The sequence below is a fragment of the Ptiloglossa arizonensis genome, unplaced genomic scaffold, assembly GCF_051014685.1.
Source record: "Ptiloglossa arizonensis isolate GNS036 unplaced genomic scaffold, iyPtiAriz1_principal scaffold0023, whole genome shotgun sequence".
Lineage (NCBI taxonomy): Eukaryota > Metazoa > Arthropoda > Insecta > Hymenoptera > Colletidae > Ptiloglossa > Ptiloglossa arizonensis.
The window spans coordinates 2,260,583-2,270,582 of record NW_027478393.1 but is presented as its reverse complement, the minus strand read 5'-3'; positions in this window follow the sequence as shown (position 1 = coordinate 2,270,582).

Below are 10,000 nucleotides of genomic sequence, written 5' to 3'. Positions count from 1 at the left end.
ATGGTACGCTTAAGGGCCACACTTCTCTCGTTAATCTTTACCACAGGAGGCCTTTCTCTATCCAGAGAACCTTTCAAGAGGACCATCTCGGTTTTGGTCGCTGACAGCTCCAATTTCTGGGTGGCGCACCAACCAGAAATGACGTCCGCGACTTTTTGGCCTTTGCGCTCCAACTCGCGTCTCGTGTTTCCACAAACAATCACGAGAAGGTCGTCGGCGTAGGCTATGGGCTCGCACGCGAGCTCGGTGTTCGAAAGGAGCTGCAGAACTTCGTCGAAGACTAGGTTCCAACAGCTCGGACCGAGAATCGAACCCTGTGGACAGCCTTTGGTGACTTTCTTGCGCACGATGCCGTGTTTGGAAACTATCGTGACCTCACGCTCGGCGAAGTAGTCGACCATCAGTCTGTATAGATTTCGAGGGCATCCCCGGGCTTTCAACTTCTGTAGGATGCTGGGCCACCAGACGTTGTCGAAAGCACCGGAGATATCGAAGGAGAGTCCCAATACATACTTTTCTTCTCGGCCAGACACCAGGTCCCTGAACTTCACTAACGCGACATCAGTGGATCGCCCAGGCCTGAATCCGTATTGCCGATCCGAGCAGTAGTCGGGGTTCAGAAACACTTCTCTCATTTTTAGCAGCATCAGCTTCTCCAACGCTTTGCCCAAGATGGAAAGTAGGCAAATGGGCCTATACGATTTGACCTCCGTCAGTGGTTTGTCGGGCCCTTTCAGTATGGTAATGATAGAGCCGACTTTCCATCTGACGGGAAATACTCCTTTGCACAGACACGCGTTGTAGAGACGAAGCAGACCGCTGTGGACGGATCCATACGCGCGTCTTAGGACTTCGACCTCTAAACGGTCCGGACCAGGGCATTTTCCTCGCTTTAGGCTCCAGATCGCGTCTCCAACCTCCTTCCTAGTGAAGACTGTGCAGTCTTCCGTCGGCGGGTCGGTGATTGAATCTAGCCTGATGTTCGATTGCTCCGGCGTTTCGTCCGCGGTCGTGTCGTCCGGGATTAACGCTCCGAGGAGCTGCGAGGCGGTGGATTTCCAGTCCATCGTATAGCCGTCTTGCGTTCGAATGTTGGAGACAGCTGTCTCAACTCGCACCTTCTTTTGGGCGATCTTGTATGTGAGCCCCCAGGGCTCCTTGTTTCCTTGCTCGGTAACAAAGTTTGTCCAGCTTTGAAACTTGGCAGTTCGAACAGCAGCTGTATAGGCTTTTCTGGCGTTATTGTATTCAGCCTTTCTAGCTGCTCTCTCCTTTTGGTCTTTCTCACGCTGGAAGGCACGTCTCAGACGATACACGTGCGTCTTCCGTTTGGTCAATTCCCTCGTCCACCAAGGGACGGATTTTGAGTGCCATTGCTTGACAGGTATGGAGGCTTTGCACGCGTGGACGATCGCCAGCTCGATCTCCTGTGCTAGATGTTCGACATCCCTTCGACATTCGACGTCTCCGGGAAGGAGCCTCTCGCGTTCAAGCAACGCACGATCGAAGCGAGACCAGTCCGCTTTGGACGTGCGGAATCGGGGCTCCAAGGCACGACGATCCTCGCTCACGTCTGCGAACTGTAACACAAACTCAATCGCTCGATGATCGCTGGAGGTCCAATCGTATTGGACCCTCCAGTTTTTCACGTATTTCGACATATCGTTCGTCACTAGCGTAACGTCGATCCATGATTCGCCACTTGGGCTGGAGTATGTGGGTATACTTCCAGCATCGTTCATCACAGTCAGGCCGTGTTGAGCGATGAACTCTTCGAGTTCATCTCCCCGCGCGTCCGTTCGTGTGCCGCCCCACGAGGGGGACTTGGCATTGACGTCCGCCGCGATAACGACCCGACTGTGTCCGAGAGCATCAAGTACTTTTCCCAGTCGAGCCAAGCTGGGTTCAATCTCCTCGGAGCATTGAAAGTACTGACTGACCAAGTAAAAACTTCCGGCCGCATCATCGCTGATGCAAACGCAGGTCAAATGCGAGTCGCACAGATGCGAGATTTTGACCACGGAGAGTTCCGGGTTCCGGACAGCAATTGCCGCCATTACCGGTGTGCTCCCCGTGACTACTTTCGTCGCAAGCCCCAGCCCAGGGACGGTACCCTCTTGGGAATAGGGCTCCTGCGCGAGCAGCACATCGATCTTTCGCGAGTGCATCAACTCCCTCACCTCATCAAGAACAATCCGGGCTCGTCGCATGTTATGCTGCACGACCCGGTATTGTCTCAGAGGGATGCTCTCGGTTTTATTTTGTTTATTTTTGCCCGCCATAATCGGTCCGAGCTATTACTTGTTCCAGCGCGACCTGATAGGACGCGCAGGACTTGTCTTTCGACCGATGGTCGTATCTTTTGCCCCTAGCCTTGCAGTTTGAACAGACCGGGGTCTCGTTCAAACTCTTGCAGGAGCTTATCGTGTGCCCACCTCTAGCACAATGTCCGCAAACTTCCTCCTTCACTTTGCAGTGTTTGGCCATGTGGCCAAACCTCTGGCACTTAAAGCACCGAGCCACCGCAATGTAGTCCTGCACACGGCAAGACGACCATCCGATGTACACTCGGCCTCTCTCTTTGAGCCGCAGGCGAACCTGCGGGCTGCACTCAATGACCCAGTTGGTCGTTTTCGCGTTATTCGCCTTGGGCCCGGTTGCAAACCGGACTTTCAAGGCGGATGACACTTCCCCCTGTGTCATTTCACTGAGGTTTTGTTTCCAAATACTGGATACAACCTCCTCCTTTGTAACCTTTCGAGGAACGTCATACACTATAAGTGTAGGCTTCCTCTTCGTTTGTACGGAAACTGAAAGACCCACTCCTTTCAGTTCCGCCGAATTCGTGAAGGCCTTCAGGTCTTCTTCGCGTTCGGTCTCGACGACTATGCCACCTGAGTGGATGCGTCGAACCGCTGTAACGCGGATCTTGGCCTTGGTAGGCTTGACGACAGACAGAACAGTGTGTTTTGTGACATCACTGTTCTGTTTTGTTCCCTTCGGCGGGAATATGCGCACCGCATTTCGGGGTGGCACCACCGCGTCTGGGGAGACTTTCTTGGTGTCGACCTTTACCGCATCGGCGTAGGTCGACACTTGTTTCCGCACTGCAGATTTCGCATCCATCAGCGTCCTCTGCGCCACGCTCTTTACGGCCGCCTTGAGGGACTCCTTGGAGTCCTGGCGCACCGCGGCGAGCTGCCCTTCGAGGAAGCTGCTGCGAATGAGCAGTTCCTGGACAAGCTCGTAGAGCGCGGATGTTTGGCCGATCACACGGCCACCGGCCTCCTTTGTTACCTTCGACTCCGGTCGAAGGCAGAAGCTCCGGACATCCGCGATCACGGCCGAGGCTTCGTCTCGTATGAGATCGAGCGGCCGTATTTTGGGCCCAGATACCGCCTCCGTCGGTACCTTGCCCCGTTTCTCGGAGGCCGGTTTGCCTGGTATGGCTGTGCCGGCCTTCTTCTTCCTGGAGACCGTTGTCCAGTCTCCAGGCTTTTCACCCGGGCCCGGTGGGATGTTCCCGTGGGCCTCCGACCTTTTATGAGCACTGGGCTTTACGGCCCGCGGCTCCTTTGGATTTTTACGGGTGGGAACACCCGGTCCATCCTGCTTTTGCGGCTTGGCCGCGTCTTTTGGCTTTTTCTTGGGCAGCGGCGGCGCGGGGGTTTTGTCACCCGCAGGCTTCGCCGTGCCTTTTGAGCCTTTGCTAGGGGAGGCGTGTTTGTGTCCCTCCCCAGCTTCCTCCTTCTTCTTCATTTTTGGGGACGACGTGCCGGGAGCACCTGCATCGTCGACCTCCTTCTTTACTACTACCGCGTCGCTCTTGAGAATCTCAAGAACGACCACGGGTTGGTCTGTGGTTTGAGTTTGAGTTTGTGATGCCATATTTAAATTATTCTCTTCATCCCGCTGCATGTCCCAGCCTCCTCGGACCCTCAAATGGAACCTGGCTCCGCCAGGTTAGGACATTACCCAGGATATAGTCCGCGTTCCAAGGCCGACCGGGTCTCCCCGGACTCCAAGGTCCCCTTCCTCGCTCAAAATAGAACCCACTCGCCGAGACGTATGGTCGTTCCAAGCCGATTGACTAGGCAAAGAGCTGCTTTTCTCGCCTAGCCGCCCGTCTAGTCGAAGCAGTGGCCAAAGGTACGTGTTGGGTGCACACTCTCCCGCAGGACAGGGCCCCCTCAGATCCCAGGACCCACCTTTCCGACGACACGGGTCGCCCCGCACGGCAAACACGGGGGGGACAAACCTCAGCAGTTGCCCCCTCTGCTTCGCTACGTTCGGTTTAGCGATCCCGTTTGACACGGGACCCCCAGTGGGACCGCGTGGAGGTACGCAACGTAACTTGAACATGACCTCGGGCATCATGTCCCGAGTAAAACGGCCGGGCTGGGGAGCATCGACCCTTGGCTCACCTGAGTCCCAACCCAAACTTTCGCTCGATAGCTTCACAATTCTGTTGCTTTTTTTTCCCAAGTGCCAGCGGCGTGTTGCTTTATTTTTCAATACGACGGGTGATCGGTCGCTTATAATTTTTTACCCGCCGTGGCTCCTTCACTTGCTGCGCACTCTTTCCACTGTGTTTGTAGATGTTTCTAGGTGGGAGTACGCAGCATCCGCTTGGGTGGTTTCGTCATTGCCGAGGCCGGTGCCAGCTCCGGCTCGGTTTGAGCGTGTTTGGGCCGTAATGGACGATTTTTGGACTTTCGGTGAGCCAGGGGATGCTCTACCCCTGCTCCTGCAACCCCGGGTTCTGGTCTCCGTATTCCTACTTCATTGACCTAGCCCTTGAATTACTCCCCACCAGTAGATAGGGACAGAGGGAATCTCGTTAATCCATTCATGCGCGTCACTAATTAGATGACGAGGCATTTGGCTAGACCTGTACCTTGTCCATTAGGACAGGTAGACTTCCGAGCTATACCTGCTCGTGAGGTGATAACAATATAAAACTAGTTAACAGTAAAAAAAAAAAAAAAAAGAAAATAATTAACGCCGCTCTGCTGGGCACCCTTTTCTGCTGCCACTACCAAGCGATCTGCCCACGTGCTTGAAAAAATTAGGAACGGGGACCCTTACGGGAGGCGTACTTAGCCGCACGACAAGCGTGTGCCCAGGGAAGCCGCGCGGAGGCGCCGCCCCGAGTTCCCTCATAGAGAACTCGCCCCGCGCCCTACTACCCAAAAGGTGTAGCAAGGACTCGCACCGTTCGGTGTAAATGGCCGAAACGGGCTAATATTTCTATTATCAGCTGGCAGCTGCCTCGTTACTCTTTCTTCGCCTTTTGGCTGCGTTAATGTTTGTAAATTGATTGGCCTCAGGAGCCTCGTCAAGTTTCAGCGTGAGCTTCGTCTTAAATAAATAAATATTTGATTGGCCTTGTTGGCTTCGTCAAGTATCGGCGCAAGCGTCGTCCTTATTATAAATAAATAATAAATAAATAATTTAAAACGATCACCTTATGTGATCGTAGTCCAAAAACGCATTCGCGATTTCAATCGACGAACGGAGGGCAATCATAGATACCGTCACCGCTTCTTCATTGCTGAGCCCTAGGCGCTTCAGGTTCTTGTGTGTTTTGTAAGGCATTGCTCCGCGACACCCTACCACTATGGGTAGGACTTCAGCGTTCTGGCAATTTAGCTTTGCTTTTATAAATTCAGCGGTTTCCTTATATTTATTTGCTTTGTCCATATGAGCTCTTCTGAGATTGTCTTTATCCTCGTAGCGGACTGTTACGTCCACTACGAGGAGCCTTTCTTGGTCTTTAATAACCAAATCCGGCTTCTTCATATCTCCCATGACGTTCACAGAAGGCTCTTGGAATACCGCGTGCCTTTTGGCCACTTTTTGCTCTATCATGGCCACTATTTCATCGTGTCTTCTTATGCGGGCTGCCTTAGTGTGCACACAATTACCCAAAACGTGCCCCAGGGTCTCTATACTCATATTACATCTTCGGCACATAGGGTCAATGTCTCTTTTCGCCCTTATCAAGGCGACCCTTGTGCCGAACGTATTCGTTCTCAGCTTAAGCGCGTCGATATACCTTGACGGCTTAAGCAGCGGCGGCCTATATAGCCAGGCGTTCCCAATTTTATCGCCCATGAACTCTTGGACGCCTTGGCCTTGGGAGACGAGTTCCCTCCATCTCTCTAAATGCCTCCTTTTGAGACCCAGGCGCGCGCGCTCAATTTCATTATGGGTATTGGGCCATGCCAACCCCAGAGAACTTGCGTAAACCTTTATTATTTGCTCCTGCCCCTTGTAGGCTTCCTTGATAGCCGGATCATCGTTATTAAGCATATTTACGCTATTTCTTAGCTTTGCTATTCGTACGATATCCGCCACCTTTTGGATACCCAGACCACCGTTCTGCTTTTCGGCATACAACACCCCATCCGTCGTTGACGGATGCAGGTGAAGCAGCTCTTTTATAACTTGTTTAATTTCGTGGTCGAGGTTTTTGAGTGTTGTAATCGGTGGCGGATTCGCCACCATTTGGTGTATATACCGGGGCAGGAGGTGAGTTTTTATTAAATTCACCTTTTGATGGGGCTTAAGCCCCATTTTCTGTATGTTTTTGGCTGCGTTTACTATGTTCTCTGTCCGCGCGCGCTCTGGGCCCCTCCAGGGGCCAAACCTGATGCCAAGGTACTGGAAAAGGTCGCCAGGTCCTGCCCACGGAATGGGCGTTCCCCGGATCTCCAAACCAGGATCCTCGGCAAACCAAGTTTTATTCTTGCAGACGACCTGGAAAGTCCGGCATTTGCTACAATCGATGGACATACCCAGCCGCCTGAGGTACTTCGTCAGTTTCCCCAGCTGCTGGGATGCCTCATCCCTATTCTTGGCTAGTAGTACCAGGTCGTCTGCGAAAGCTAAGACGGAGATGTTCTCGTCCCCCATTCGGGTTCCCTCCGTTGTCTCGTCAAGGTCTTCGATTATGGGGTCCAGGATTGTGTTGAAGACCAAGGGTGACAGGGGGTCTCCCTGTTTGACTCCCCTCTTGATTTTTATTGGGATGTCCCGACCTCTAGTCCTGATGGCAGTATGGCAACCCTCGTACGTTCCCTTTATATAATTCACGATGGTTGCCGGGACACCCTTTCTCTTGAGCCCGTCCCCTATCGCCTCGTGGGGAATCGTGTCAAACGCTTTCGAGATGTCGACGACTGTAACCACCCCGCCGTGCTTTTCTTTCATAAGCATTAGCGCTTTGTTCAAAATGGCTATGTTTTGCTTACACCCATCCTCTTTGGTGAAGCCTTTCTGCCTTTTGTGGTTCATAATCTTGCTCCTCAACCTGCGATCCAACATTCCCGAGTAAATTCTATTTATCAGCGAGCCAATAGTGATTGGTCTCCAATTCCTCACATCGGCCGCGCTCTTCCCTGGTTTGGGAATAAGCGCGGTCCGATTGGCTCGCCATTGATTCGGGAATGCTCCCTGCAGCATCAGCAGGTTGAAGAGCTTAACCATAACGTGTAAGGCGCCATTCTTACGGAGGTGGTTTTTCTTTATGCCGTCGACACCCGGAGCGGCTCCAGCTTTGATCTTTTTCATCTTATCCACCACTTCGACGATAGTGACGGGTCTCCACATTTCCTTCATCGAGGAAAGTGGGCTCGGGCTCCTTCCGAGCTGTGGTAGGCCTGTGGTGGGTCCCACCTTCCCCCACAGGTCCTCATAGAGCTGCTTGATGCTAGCTCTATCAGGGAGCTCTGCCTGCCCCCCAGCCTCAACAACACATCCCGTGACCGCCATATCTACTAATTTGCCTGGGCACTTATTGTATAGTTCTTGGTACCGAGAAAATTTATGCTTATTCCGACGGGTACGATCGCTTTCCTTTTGCTGGTTTTGGTTTGTCGGTCCTTTCTGCCTGGTTTCCGACTGTTCGCTTTCCCCGTCTTTTAATATTTCAATAAAACTGCCCAGGATACTCTCGGCCTCAGATTGGTCCATTTGACCTCCTATGGCCGACTCCATTATTCTCCGCTCTATTTCGAAGAACTCGTGATCCGTATCGAGCGAGTCGGCCATGATTGCCCCCTTGAGAGCGGTTTGCCAGTTCTCTTCACCACCTCCCAAAGGGGCCTCCTCTTGTGCTATTTCTTCGGTTGCCGATTCATAGGAGTCCGAGTCAGTTTCCTCGGGTTCCTCCTCGACAACCGCTTCCACGCTCTCGACAGGCAGTCGCCTCCTTTTATCACTTATTTGTCTCAACGTTTTACCCGGCAGGTGCTGGTGTATTTTAACGTTCGGGAACCTATCCGAGCGATAGATTCCATCTAGTCGGACTAATTCCCGAACTTCTGCTTCCGTCCAAACCGAGGCTCTATTGTTTGGACGGGTAGGGTTGGCTGCTTGTACCCTTTTCATGTTTCGCACCACCGGGTGCGCATGTCTCTCATGTTGCGACAGCCCTCTCTGAGAGCTGCAAGAGAACCCACAGGAGGAGCAAACATGGCCGCCCAGTCGATTTTCTTGACTGGCGCCGGCACATTTTGGGAGGTGGCACCTGCAGCCGTGTAGTTTTTGGAACGATTTGCCACAGCGTGCACACCTCCAAAGCACTTTTATTCGTGGGTGCTGCTTAGTCATATGTTCACTCCAGCTTTTCTCCTGTAGGAACCATCTCTCATGAGAGACACACGCTCTACATTTAATCTGCCCATCGAGAGGTAGATCCATCACGTTAATCAGTTCATGTTCCGTGTCATAGCATACGTCGTCATCATTGGCCCTCCCACCAGCAGCGGACAAGTCCGCCACGGGGACCCCAGGGCCGGGGGCCCCCGTGTCCGAGGCTCCATTCGTATCAAACATTTCATAACTGAAATTATAATTCCGGGTTCACCAAATCCAAAACCATAGCCAATCATGTACCGGGGACTTTGCCATTTCGTCACCAAGTGCCACCTAATGTCCGTCGACGGTCAGGAGACCACCCCCGCCGATCCTCCTCATCCGCATTGTGAACTTCGTCGGGGTTCATTGTATATAGCTAAACGGCTGCTAAAAGCAGCCGCCAGCCATTATCCCAAAGGGAACTCCACGCACTATTATATTTTACTTGCAACCAATATACTTCTCAATTCACCCCTTCTGAGGCTTCATTCCTCCATAGGCACATAGTACCTTTTCTCCGGCTGAGGCCATCCTCAAGCCGCCGAACGGACAATCCTAATACCTTGGCGACCGCTCGTGCCCAGCCAACGGCTTAGCACTGAGCGTTGCGCCTCACTAGTGGGAACAACTAGTGCCTGGAGTACGCCGAAGCGCACCGGTGCAGGTTACTGTAGAGGCTGATGGCCGTTCTTGCCCAGCGAAAATGATCAGCTGGCAACGTGGGTTCCACGCCACTCGGTCTCCAAAGGAGACCTAACGGTCCTTGCCAGCCCACCCGCCTGGACGTCGTAACGCCAGGACGGACGCACGTCCCTTCTTCCCAGAACGCTACCCAACGAGCGAGCCCGCTCCACTCGTTGGACGCCCTGGGTATAGACCCGAAGGCCTAGCACGCTGGTCGTACCATCCACTGGTCAACGACCCAAACTGGCAATTCCCGGTTACAAGCCGCGGGAGCTAACAAGTTAGCTCCCCACCGATCATCCCACTTAGACAAGTCGCCGGCCTCTACAGCCTATTATGAGGGCTTTCTTAGCTCGGGAAGGTGGGGTCGCCGCTCCCCATACAGTGTGCCCTTCAGTGTACCCACTACCACAGTACACTGCCACTGTCCCTGCCTTAAGAGAGTCATAGTTACTCCCGCCGTTTACCCGCGCTTTTTTGAATTTCTTCACGTTGACATTCAGAGCACTGGGCAGAAATCACATTGCGTCAACACTCTTGGGGGCCATCGCAATGCTTTGTTTTAATTAGACAGTCGGATTCCCCTAGTCCGTGCCAGTTCTGAGCTGAGTGTTGAATGACGGCCGAAGAAACGACCGCGACGTCAAACGCCACAGAAGCTCCGCAGCAAGGA